The sequence below is a fragment of the Theropithecus gelada genome, chromosome 6 (genome assembly GCF_003255815.1).
Source record: "Theropithecus gelada isolate Dixy chromosome 6, Tgel_1.0, whole genome shotgun sequence".
Taxonomy (NCBI): Eukaryota; Metazoa; Chordata; class Mammalia; order Primates; family Cercopithecidae; genus Theropithecus; species Theropithecus gelada.
The window spans coordinates 59,398,752-59,411,026 of record NC_037673.1 but is presented as its reverse complement, the minus strand read 5'-3'; the positions used below and the strand labels follow the sequence as shown (position 1 = coordinate 59,411,026).

At 43.4% G+C, this 12,275-nt stretch overlaps 1 protein-coding gene across 2 annotated transcripts in view; it reads right to left on the bottom strand.

Moving 5' to 3' along the window:
• Positions 1–12,269, bottom strand: part of IPO11 (importin 11) — a 238,648-nt gene extending 226,379 nt beyond the window's left edge. Inside the window, exon 1 of one of the 2 annotated variants that reach the window (XM_025389459.1) lies at positions 12,144–12,269. The gene's annotated coding sequence lies outside the window, so the exon portion shown is untranslated. Of the gene's footprint in view, positions 1–3,633; positions 3,817–12,143 lie in introns of those variants that run through there. The other variant, XM_025389458.1, reaches the window with a different exon arrangement.
• Positions 12,270–12,275: the final 6 nt, after the last annotated feature.

The window sequence follows — 12,275 nt, the reverse complement described above, 5'->3', positions numbered from 1 at the left end:
GATCGGGCCACTGCACTCTAGCCTGGGCGACAGAGCGAGACTCCGTCTCAAAAAAAAAAGTAAGAAAGAAAAAGACACAACAGGCCAGTGTAGGGGTTCATGTCTGTAATCCCAGCACTTTGGGAGGCTGTGGCGGGCAGATCACCTGAGGTCAGGAGTTTGAGACCAGCCTGGACAACATGGTGAAACCCGTCTCTGCTAAAAACATAAAAATTAGCCAGGTGTGATGGGGGGCGCCTATAATCCCAACTACTCAGGAGGCTGAGGCGGGAGAATCACTTGAACCAGGAAGGCAGATGCTGCACTGAGCTGAGAGCAGGCCACTGCACTCCAGCCTGGGAGACAAGAGCGAGGCTCCATCTGAAAAACAAAAAAAAAAAACAGAAAAGAAAAAGAGACAGCAGAGGTGCATGTACACACAAGATGACCATGAGAAAAGGCAGCAAGAAGGTGGCCATCTGCAAGCCAAGGATGGAGGTCTTACAGGAAACCAATCTTATCTGCACCTTGATCTTGGACTACCACCCTCCAGAACTGTGAGAAAAAAAAACTCTCTTGTTTCAGCTACCCAATATAAGGTATTTTGTTGTGGCCGCCCTAGCAAACACATGAAGGAAATATTGCCCATAAAGAGAAAAAAATTAGAATATAATTAGAGATGGACAGATAGAGGTCTTCATGTTTACAAGTGAAACAGAACAGAGAGCAATGAAGTTTCCACTCAATGTATTTCACTTCCTCTATGAAGCAGAAGGGAACTTTAACCAGTAAAGAGTAAAGAGGGGGCCAGGCGTGTTGGCTCACGCCTGTAATCCCAGCACTTTGGGAGGCCAAGGTGGGCGATCACCTGAGGTCGGGAGTTCAAGACCAGCCTGACCAACATGGAGAAACCCCATCTCTACAAAAAATACAAAATTAGCTGGGCGCGGTAGCGCATGCCAGTAATCCCAGCTACTCGGGAGGCTGAGGCAGGAGAATCACTTGAACCCGGGAGGCAGAGGTTGCGGTGAGTTAAGATCGCACCACTGCACTGCGGCCTAGGCAAAAAGAGCACAACTCCAACTCAAAAAAAAAAAAAAAAAGAGTAAAGAGGGGGCCGGGCTCACTCCTGTAATCCCAGCACTTTGGGAGGCCGAGGTGGGTGGAGTTTAAGGAGGTCAGGAGTTCAAGACCAGTCTGGCCAAAATGGTGAAACCCTGTCTCTACCAAAAATACAAAAATTACCCAGGCTTGGTGGCAAGCATCTGTAATCCCAGCTACTCTGGAGGCTGAAGCAGGAGAACCGTTTGAACCCCAGAGGCAGAAGTTGCAGTGAGCAGAGATCACACCACTGCACTCCAGCCTAGGCAACAGTGAGACCACCATCTCAAAGAAAATAAAGAGGAAAGGTGGTGGGTTATTAGCCACCATGATAAACAGGAGCACGTAGCAGGGACACACAGTATTGTTGGGCTGCCTGTCCAGTACCCAATAAACGTTTGTTATTGAACGAACACCTAACTGTCATTCATGAATTTTAGTTCATTTTTAATATAACAAGCTCTGATAGTAATCAGCAAAAGAAAAGCACTGGATGAGTTGGAATCTGGGTTATTAATCTAGGTATGTGTGACCTTTTGCAAGGCATTTACCTTTCTGGGCCTCAGTTTCATCAGACTGGATAATCAGCGTAAGATCACCTCAGATTAAAATAAATGATGCCATAAATTTTTATACAGGTTTGTGTATTACTTCAGTGTTCTTCAACTGTTACCAACCAAAGTAGTGTATCTCAAGATTTATTGAACATTCCTTTAATCTAGAGATCTTGTTAAAATTGCAGATTTTGATTCAGCAGCTCTGGATTGAGCCTGAGATCATGCATTTCTAATAAACTCCCAGGTGATGCTATACACCACAATTTGAGTAGCAAGGGTAAAGAACATTGATGCAACTTAAGCTCTACAAAGCTTATAACTGTACTTATCTGTAATCAGCCTGACAGTCGGCAAACCAAAGACACTACAGACTCACACTTGCACTAAATGTGTTTCGCCATTCCTTAAATGCTCTGAAATTAAGTCCCTCTTTGAAGCTGATAAAGAAAGGAAAAAATATTACCATCAATAACACTAAATTAGAAGTGAGGTTAAATACATACACACACATAGGTAAAAATATATAACACAAAGGTCAAAATCCAAATTATCAAACATTACTTTATTCAAAATTTGAATATTTTTATTGCTGGGAAAAAAAATTTTGTTTCTGGAAAAATCTTCAGTGTATTTTAATAGCCACATGCCTACAAGGATCATGCTGCATTCTGGTTTGATTCCATATGTAAATATATTCAAACATCACAAAATCTGATGATTTTTCTACTAATGATCAGATAATCTTTACACATCTGTTTAAAACATCTAACATATTACCACAGCCAAATGTGTTTGTGGTGAAAATTCTCTTTGGCCTTAGGAAGTGTGACTAGGGCAGAGACCACCCTCCTACCCTGGGGCTATAACATATGGCCACAAACCATTACTATAATTGTTTCTACTATACCCTGTGCTAGGTTACTGCAGAAACAGAGAAAATGCCAGTCCTATCATAACCAAAAGGGAAAATGAAAATTTTTCTAATTTCACCGAAATTTTTCTCAGTAATGAAACATGTAAAATGTGTCATGCAATGGATGTCTCCTATAGAAGAGTCACCCTGCCCTTAATCTGATGCTTCTCTACTGAACAGAGAAGTTTGAAATAACGTGAAAATGGAGGAGGAAAATTCCTATCTGAGGAGGGGAAAGCATTATGGCTGCAAACTGCTCTTCCTTACTTCCTTCTGAAGAATAACCGAAATCTGAAGGACACTACCGCACTATAACTGAGCTCGTTTAAAATTATGGAGGGGAGGAGGTATGTCAACTGCAACCTTGGCACTAGTAGTTTATTTACCAGTCCTTGCTATTTAGTCAAATCACTTTCAGATAGGAGTACTTCTCTCATTAACCACTATGTCACAAAATAATAAAGAAAAAATGACACAAGCAATGAGCAAAAGTAGTTTTGCTGAATCACAAATACCCCCAAATACAAATCTGCAGGAGTCGCTGAGCTTGAGAATTGGCGGCCATACCTCTCCATGAAGCTCCTCTCTACAAATGGACAACTACCTTCCCTCTTTCATTAAAAGCATGTAAGGGTCAAATGTTTAAAGCTATCACACTATTGCTATTAGCAACAAGGTCGTGTGCGCAGTAACAATGCACAACGGTCTTATAATCGAGATAACCACTTTATCTCAAATTTTGCACCACCTATCCCCCAAGGGCAAATACATCATCCAGGTCCGCAACCGCGGCCACGATGGGTACACTCGGCTCTGCTTAGCCTAGCATACTGTCCCTCCCAGCTCGCACCCTGATTGCTCCGCTACCATGCCGCCCACTCCCGGGCTTCCTCGGCCAGCCCCCAGTTCCCGGGGTTCCTAAGGTTACGCAAACAGCCAAGTCTGCAGGCCGCCCTTGCCTCGCTACCGTTATCCCTCATCTCCCGGTAGCCCCACTTTCCTCCCTCGCCTCTCGGGTCTCGGGTGCCCAACCCACTCCCTTCCACTCCCGCGCGCTCTGTGGCTCTCGGGCCGGGGCCTCACCGTTTGGTTCGGTCGGGAATTGCCCGGCCCTCCCGCTCCCACTTCCCAGCACGAAGTGGCGTCCGTTGGTCCCGCGCCCACGCTGCCAGTCCCCACGCCGCCGCCTACTGATGCCGAAAGCGGCTTCTAGGAACACGCCATGTTTAGCGTCGCGGTTCCAAACGACGCGGACGCGCGAAAACTACGTCACAGGAGCCCAGCGCGCATGCGACCAGCAAAGAGCGAGGGCGATAGGCGAACGGTGGGAAGGGGAAGGAGGGGCTTTCTCTTCGAACCAAAAGGCGCGGGGTAGCCAAATCAGTTGTGAGCGCTTGCGCAGTATAAAGAGCCGGGAGTCCGGACTAGCCGGATCTGTCACCATGGAAACCATAGGTCTGGTTTGCCCCACTCCCAGGGAGCCCAATTGTTTCCCGGGTTGATTGAAGCTTCAATCAGAACCATTTCACGCTTTCTATTCTAGATATCAATTGCGGATCCGTCACAGCAGAGAAGAGTTATTTACAGAATCTTACTCCCATCAGTCCACCCTCCCTCCCGCAAATGTTTATTTTTTAAGTTACCCAAATTGCTTGCTGTTTACTCCTGAGTAATAGAAAGAGTGGAAAAATATAAAAGGACATAAATCCAGTTTTGCTTGCCTCTGCTAAAAGCTAGCATAGTCACCTAAATGTTCTTATCCTCAAAAAGAGAACTTACTCAGGCGCAGTGGTGCGTGCCTGTAGTCCCAGCTACTCCAGATATTGAGGCAGGAGGATCACTTGAGCCCAGGAGTTCGAAGCCAGCCTGGGACATATAGAGAGTTCACACACACCCATTTCAAAAATAATATGGGGTGGGCGCAGTAGGTCACACCTGTAATCCCAGCCCTTTGGGAGGCCGAGGCGGGCGGATCACGAAGTCAGGAGTTCGAGACCAGTCTGGCCAACATGGTGAAAGCTTATCTCTACTAAAAATACAGTAATTAGCCTGGACGCCTGTAATCCCAGCTACTCGGGAGGCTGAGGCAGGGGAATCGCTTGAACCCGGGAGGCAGAGGTTGCAGTGAGCCAAGATTGCTCCACTGCACTCCAGCCTGGGCAACAGAGCAAGGCTCTGTCTCAAAATAAATAAATAAGAGACTCCATCTCAAAATAAATTAATTAAAAATACACACCAACTACATATTTCTTAAAAATAATAATAATAAGGCCAGGCGCAGTGGCTCACGCCTGTAATCCCAGCACTTTGGGAGGCCGAGGCAGGCAGATCACCTTAAGTCAGGAGTTCAAGACCAGCCTCACCAACATGGAGAAACCCTGTCTCTACTAAAAATATAAAAAATTAGCTGGGCATGGTGGTGCAGGCCTGTAATCCCAGCTACTCGGGAGGCTGAGGTAGGAGAATCACTTGAATCCTGGGGGCAAAGGCTGCAGTGAGGCGAGGTCACGCCATCGCACTTCAGCCTGGGCAACAGGAGTGAAACTCCGTCTCAAAATAATAATAATAATAAGAGAAGTTGTAAGGAAATAGTAGAGTGTTCATAAAGATTAATAATAGAAAACCTTTATTGCTCATTTAGAATATTCCAGGTACAGTTTTAAGGTCTTTATGGGAATTATTTATTTTAATCCTCAGAACGATCCTTACGAGGTAGGTATTTTCTTTATGTCCACTTTACAGATGAAGAAACTGAAGCACAGAGAAATCAAGTAGCCCACCTAACGTTAAACAGCTAGTAAAAGGCCATGTTAGGATTTGAACCAAGCTCCGCATTCCAAGAATGTCAATCACACAAGGGCTGTTTTTTAAAGTAAAAAGATAAAATTACCTAAACAATCACCAATGAGACGAATGATTAAATCACAATACATCCATATATAATAAAATACAAATTGGCCATTTAAAATTATGTTGAGGTCGAGCACAGTGGCTCACACCTGTAATCCCAGCACTTTGGAAGACCAAGACAGATGGGTCACCTAAGGTCAGGAGTTCGAGACCAGCTTGGCCAACATGGTGAAACCCCGTCTCTACTAAAAATACAAAAATTAGCCTGGAGTGGTGGCATGTGCTTGTAATTCCAGCTACTCAGGAGGCTGAGACAGAAGGATCGCTTGAGGCAGGGAAGCGGAGGTTGCAGTGAGCGGAGTTCGCACCACTGCACTCCAGCCTAAGCGACAGAGCGAGACTCCATTTCAAGAATAAATAAACAGGCCGGGTGCAGTGTCTCAAGCCTGTAATTCCAGCACTTTGGGAGGCAGAGGCGTGTGGATTGCTGGAGGTCAGGAGATCCAGACCAGCCTGGCCAACATAATGAAACCCCCTCTCTACTAAAAATACAGAAATTAGCCAGGCTTGGTGGCAGGCACCTGTAATCCCAGCTATTAGGGAGGCTGAGGCAGGAGAATTGCTTGAACCCAGGAGACGGAGGTTGCAGTGAGCCGAGATCATGCCACTGCACTCCAGCCTGGGCGGCAGAGGGAGACTCTGTCTCAAAAATATATATTAATTAATTAATTAAAATAAAATTATCTTGAAGTGTATTTGTTGACATGTTTACACATTCACAATGCATTGTGAAAAAAGGGGATTGCAAAACATTATGTTCAGAATGTCCCACTTTTGGAAATAAATAAATGCCAAAATGCTAAGAGGGTTTATCACTAGTTGGATGGGTATTGTGACCATGCTTTATTTTCTTTTTGCTTAACTGTATCTTCTGATTTTATTGAAAGATAGTACTTCTCAGGCCTGGAAATGTGGCTCACACCTGTAATCCCAGCACTTTGGAAGGCTGAGGCAGGCGGATCACCTGAGGTCAGGAGTTCAAGGCCAGCCTGATCAACATGGGGAAACCTCATCTCTACCAAAAATACAAAAATTAGCTGGGCGTGGTGGTGCATGCCTGTAATCCCAGCTACTCGGGAGGCTGAGGCAGGAGAATCGTTTGAACCTGGGAGGCGGAGGTTGCAGTGAGCCGAGATTACGCCATTGCACTCTAGCCTGGGGGCGACAGAGCAAAACTCTGCCTCAGAAAAAAAAAAAAAAGATAGTACTTCTCAAATTTTAAGTGTGCATAGAATCACATGGGGATCTTGGTCTGAGATGAGGCTCGAGGTTCTCCATTTCTAAACAAATTTAGATCTCTGTTTTGTGGTAGGTAGAATAAAAGATGTCCACGTCCTAATCCCCAAAACCTGTGAATATGTTACTTTACAGAGCAAAAGGGATTTTGCCAATGTGATTAAATCATCCAGGATAATTTTACTATGGGAAGATTATCCTGGATTATCCTCTAGGTCCAATGTAATCAGATGGGTCTTTATAAGAGGGAGGCTGGAGTGTCCAAGACAAAGAAAATACGCCGGCATAATAGATGTCAGAGGGATGTCAGGGCCAGGAGCCAAGGAATGCGGAAAGCCTATAGAAGCTGGAAAAGTTTTGGAAACTGATTCTCTTCTACAGCCACCAGAAAAAACTCAGACATGCAAACAATTTTAGACTTCTAACCTCCAGAACCCTAAATTTAATAAATGTATCTTGTTGTAAGGCACTAATTGGGTTTGTGGTACTTCGCTGAAGCAGCAATAGAATACATGCTCAAAAGTTATAGGCTCTCTAATTTGTTACCCTTCATTTATTATTTTAACTTGCATAAAATTGAGTCTTGGATAACTCTACATTATAATACAGCTCATTGGATGTTTATAAATTAACAGAATTCCTAGATTCATTTTTGTTTATAGTAAACTTGAAACAATGTATCTTTCCATAAGGACTGATTATATAAATTATGGTATGTTTATACAATGGAATATGGTAGCTGGTAAAAATGTTGATGTAGCTTTATATTTATTAACATTAAGGTTTATATTCATTAATGTTTATTAATATTCATTAATGTTTATGTTCATTAACATTAATTCATTAACATTAACACCTGAGGTCAGGAGTTCAAGATGAGTGGGTGGATCACCTGAGGTCAGGAGTTCGAGACCAGCCTAGCCAATATGGGGAAACCCTGCCTCTACTAAAAATACAAAACTTAGCCGGGCATGGTGGCAGTGCCTGTAATCCCAGCTACTAGGGGGGCTGAGGCAGGAGGATTGCTTGAACCTGGGAGGCAGAGGTTGCAGTGAGCAGAGATCGTGCCACTGCACTCCAGCCTGGGCAACAGAGCAAGATTCTATCTCAAAAAATAAAAAAGAAAATAATTTGTTAATTTATATTCAAAGACTAAAATGTTCACACAGTTTGAGTAAATAATTCCATGCTTGGAAATCTATACTAGAGAACCACTTCAAAGTACTGAAAGTATTTTTCAGGTATAAACCAAAACGTGTATGGCTCTATTTTTATAAGAACAATGGTATAGGAATGATTTAGTAAACGCTTATGCATTCATAAGGTGAAAGTTTCTGCAGCAGTTTTCAATTATTAAGAGTGTGTAATAACTTGGAAAAGGGCCTTTTTTCTTTTTTTTGCTTTTAGAGACAGGGTCTCTGGCTATGTTGCTCTGCTCTGGCTCGTCTCAAATTCCTGGGCTCAAGTGTTCCTCCCATCTCAATCTCCTTAATGAAGCTGGGATTATGAGCATGCACCACTTCATAGAATAAAATATTTTTATTTATACTATTGTTTAAAATAAAAAGTACCTAAATATAAATATACAATATAAAAATAGACTCTAGCCAGGTGTGGTGACTCACACCTCTGATCTCAGCACTTTCATAGGCTGAGGTGGGAGGATCACTTAGCTCAAGAGTTCAAGTTCAGCCTAGGCAAACGCCATCTCCACAAAAAATACTAAGATTAGCCGGGCATGGTAGCGAAAACCTGTGGTCTCAGCTACTCTGGAGGCTGAGGTGGGAGGATTGCTTGAGTCCTGGACAGGGAGGTTGCAGTCAGCCATGATTGTGCCACTGCACTCCGGCCTGGGAGACAGAGCAGGACCCTGTCTCAAAAATAAACAAATAGTAAAAATAAAAATAGACTTTAACCCACAAATAGAATTCTATGTACCCTAATAATTTGGTTTTTGTTGTATTTGGAATCCCTCTAAAAGTTTTATTTTGCAACATGATATACATTATTTTATGGTGTTAAAATAATTAATAGGCCATTAGACTGAGGCTGCTGCAGCACCCTGGGTTCCTACAGAAGCAAACCAAAACCCAACTCAGTGTATTTTATTTGCCACACTTCCACATTCACCCTATAAAAGCCTTTCTTTGGTGCCCCTTTAGCAGAGTCCCAAACTGATTCGTGAATCACTGCCTGTTCAAATAAACACTTTAAGATTTTACTGTGCCTTAGTTTCTCTTTTAACAATGGTAATGATATGGAAACGCTTATCTGACAAATGTTTTTGAGATTATGTAATATTCACTGACAAGGTTTACACTTATGCTGGTATTAAACAGAGACCATAATCATCTTCTTTAATTAATTTTATTAATCTAACACAGTCTTTATGATGATCTAAAAATATTTAGATCATTCTTTTTTGCTTTTTTTGTTTTTGTTTTTGAGACAGGGTCTCACTATGTTGCCCAGACTGGAGTGCAGTGGCACAACCTCAGCTTATCACAATCTCTGCCTCCCAGGCTCAAGCAATTCTCCTGCCTCAGCCTTCCGAGTAGCTGGCATTACAGGCACACGCCACCATGCCCAGCTAATGTTTGTATTTTTAGTAGAGATGGGGTTTCACCATGTTGACCAGGCTGGTCTCGAACTCCTGACCTCAAATGATCCACTCACCTTGGCCTCCCAAAGTACTGAGATTATAGGCTTGAGTTACCGTGCCCGGCCACATATTTAGATCATTCTAAAGAACACATTTATAGAAGAATCTTGTTTATACTATTCAGGATTCCTTCCTTCCTTCCTTCCTTCCTTCCTTCCTTCCTTCCTTCCTTCCTTCCTTCCTTCCTTCCTTCCCTCCCTCCCTCCCTCCTTCTTTCTTTCTTTGTTTTAGATGGAGTCTCATTCTGTTGCCTAGTCTGGAGTGCAGTGGCACGAACTCGGCTCACTGCAACTCTGCCTCACTGAAACCCAGCCTGAACCACCATTTAAAAAAACATAATATTTGAAGCCGGGCATGGTAACTCATGCCTGTAATCCCTGCACTTCGGGAGGGAGAGGTGGGCAGACCACTTGAGGCCAGTTCAAGACCAGCCTGGGCAACATGGTGAAAACCCATCTCTACTAAAAAAAGAAAAAAAAAAATTAGCCTGCATGGTGGTACACACCTGTAATTCCAGCTACTTGAAAGGCTGAGGCATGAGAATAGCTTGAACCTGGGAGGCTGAGGTTACAGTGAGCCAAGATCATGGCACTGCACTGCAGCCTGGGTGACAGAGCGAGGCTCTATCTTAAAAATATATATATATATATATATGTTTATATATATATGAGTTGTGTCTTTAAGGGCAAACAAAAGTTATCCAGGGGAAGGTTGAGAATGCAAAGGGAACAGTACTCACAAAGCCGAGGTATAAAGATGTTTAAGAAAGAAAAAGGAACTTGATGACGTTGGGAAGTAAATAAGTAAGGTAAATAGGAACTTAATGTGAGAGGCCTACAATGTTATTCTAGGGAGCAATAGTGGTCATTCATTGATGAATCAAAAGAACCATTTTGTCTTCTCTGCTCTTCTCTCCAGGCTGTGGTTAAACAGCAGTACACATTGGAGATACTGGGCTCCACATTTAGCTGGAAGATATGCCATGTCTTCTTGAATTCCTTCTAATCTTCCTCTCCCATTGCCCATAAAGGATCTTCAAACCTTCTCCGCACTCATGCCCTTTGTCCTACCACCTCCACAGCTCCTTCTCAACAGAAAAACTTGCCTTTTATTTCATAGAAGAAATGCAACCTTTTATTTCACAGAAGAAATGCATCCTTTTATTTCACAGAAGAAATGCAACCTAGAGGCCAAGGTGGGTAGATAGGAAGTTTGAGATCAGCCTGGGGAACAAAGTGAGACTCTGCTTCTACAAAAAATACAAAAATTAACTGGGCAAGGTGGTTCATGCCTGTCATCTCAGCTACTTGGGAGGCTGAGGTGGGAGGATCGCTTGAGCCCGGCAGGCGGAGGTTGCAGTGAGCTGAGATCATGCCGCTGCACTCCAGACTGGGTGACAGAGTGAGACTGTCTCAAAAAAACAAAACCAACCCCCACCCCCAAAAAAAACAACAACAATAACAAATCACACACAGCGTTTTGTGTCATGTTCATCCTTTTTTTTTTTTTTTTTTTTTTTTTTAGACAGGCTATCATGCTGTCATCACCCAGGTTGGTGCAATCTTGGCTCATTACAAATACTTGGGCTCAAGTGATGCTCCCACCTCAGCCTCCTGTGTAGCTGAGACTACAGGCCTGCACCACCACGCCTGGCTAATGTTTGTATTTTTTGTAGAGACGGGGTCTCACACTGTTGCTCAGGTTGATCTCAAGTTTCTCAGCTCAAGTGATCCGCCCGCCTTGGCCTCCCAAAGTGCTGGGATTACAGGCATGAGCCACCTCTCCAGGCCATGTCCACCCTATTAACATTTGGAAGTGCCTAGCACAGTGTAGACTCTTTAGACTTGTGGAATAACAATGATTACTGAAATGAAACACATAGCTGAAGGTGCTACTAGGGTATATGAGACTTTTTTTCTGACTTAGAACTACATCAAAGAAAGAAGGGCCTAAGACCAAGGTTTGGGAATGCACACAATGAACTGCTCAAAAGAAAGTTAGCTTTAGTAATGACAGGAAGAAGCTATTTCTTCAGCGAAACAGAATACACACAGAAAAATTTAAGAGAGCCATTACACTGGCTGGCAAGACAGATGTGGATATTGTGGCCCTGGTACTCACGGAGTTTATAGTCAGGCACACTGTCCTAGCACAATGACCAATACGTTATCGTATTTACAGCGTTTTGGAGTTTCTGTCCATCTCTCTCAACAGAATAAACTTTGAGGTAAGTTTCTTACGCAGAATCCCCAGCAGTGTTTGCTACACAGTTGGAGCTCAATAAATGTTTACGGAGTGAATGATGAGGCACAAAAGGAATTTGTTCAATTATTTGTTAAATGAATCAAATAATTTTCTAGGATTCACGGGCTGTCTTCTGCACGATAAGCTTCATTCTGTGGGTCTGAGTTTCTCCTGGTTCCCAATTCTGTGTCTTTTTGTGGATTATCTACTTTATAGCTGGACCTTTGTATTTGTTCAAGATAATTATTCTTCTATTCCTAATAGAAGCAACCATAGCCCTAGCGAAACCAGAGTTAATTCCACTCTTGCAGTTCTTTTCCCCAAGGCAAGCAGCAAAAAATGCATTCCCACAAAAGAGCAAGCTCATCCCCAAATTCCGGGTTTCCCACCCCGACAAGCTGCAGGAAAACAGGAGGGAGGCACGTGAATACTTCTTCGGACCTCAACGATCCCAGAACTTGGCCTTCTAAAACATCCATAGGCTTAACCTCATCATATAACTTAAACAGCCTTCGCAACACCGAGAGCACCACACCAACACCTTCTTATCCAGCTCCGGTTGGGACAAGAGCTCCAACTGTAGACTGCACGCCTCTGTAGCGCGGTGTCTTCTGGGATCTGTAGGCTCCCGCAGTTCGGCTTTCCTCTCTCGGTGACTCCAATTCCCGGCAGT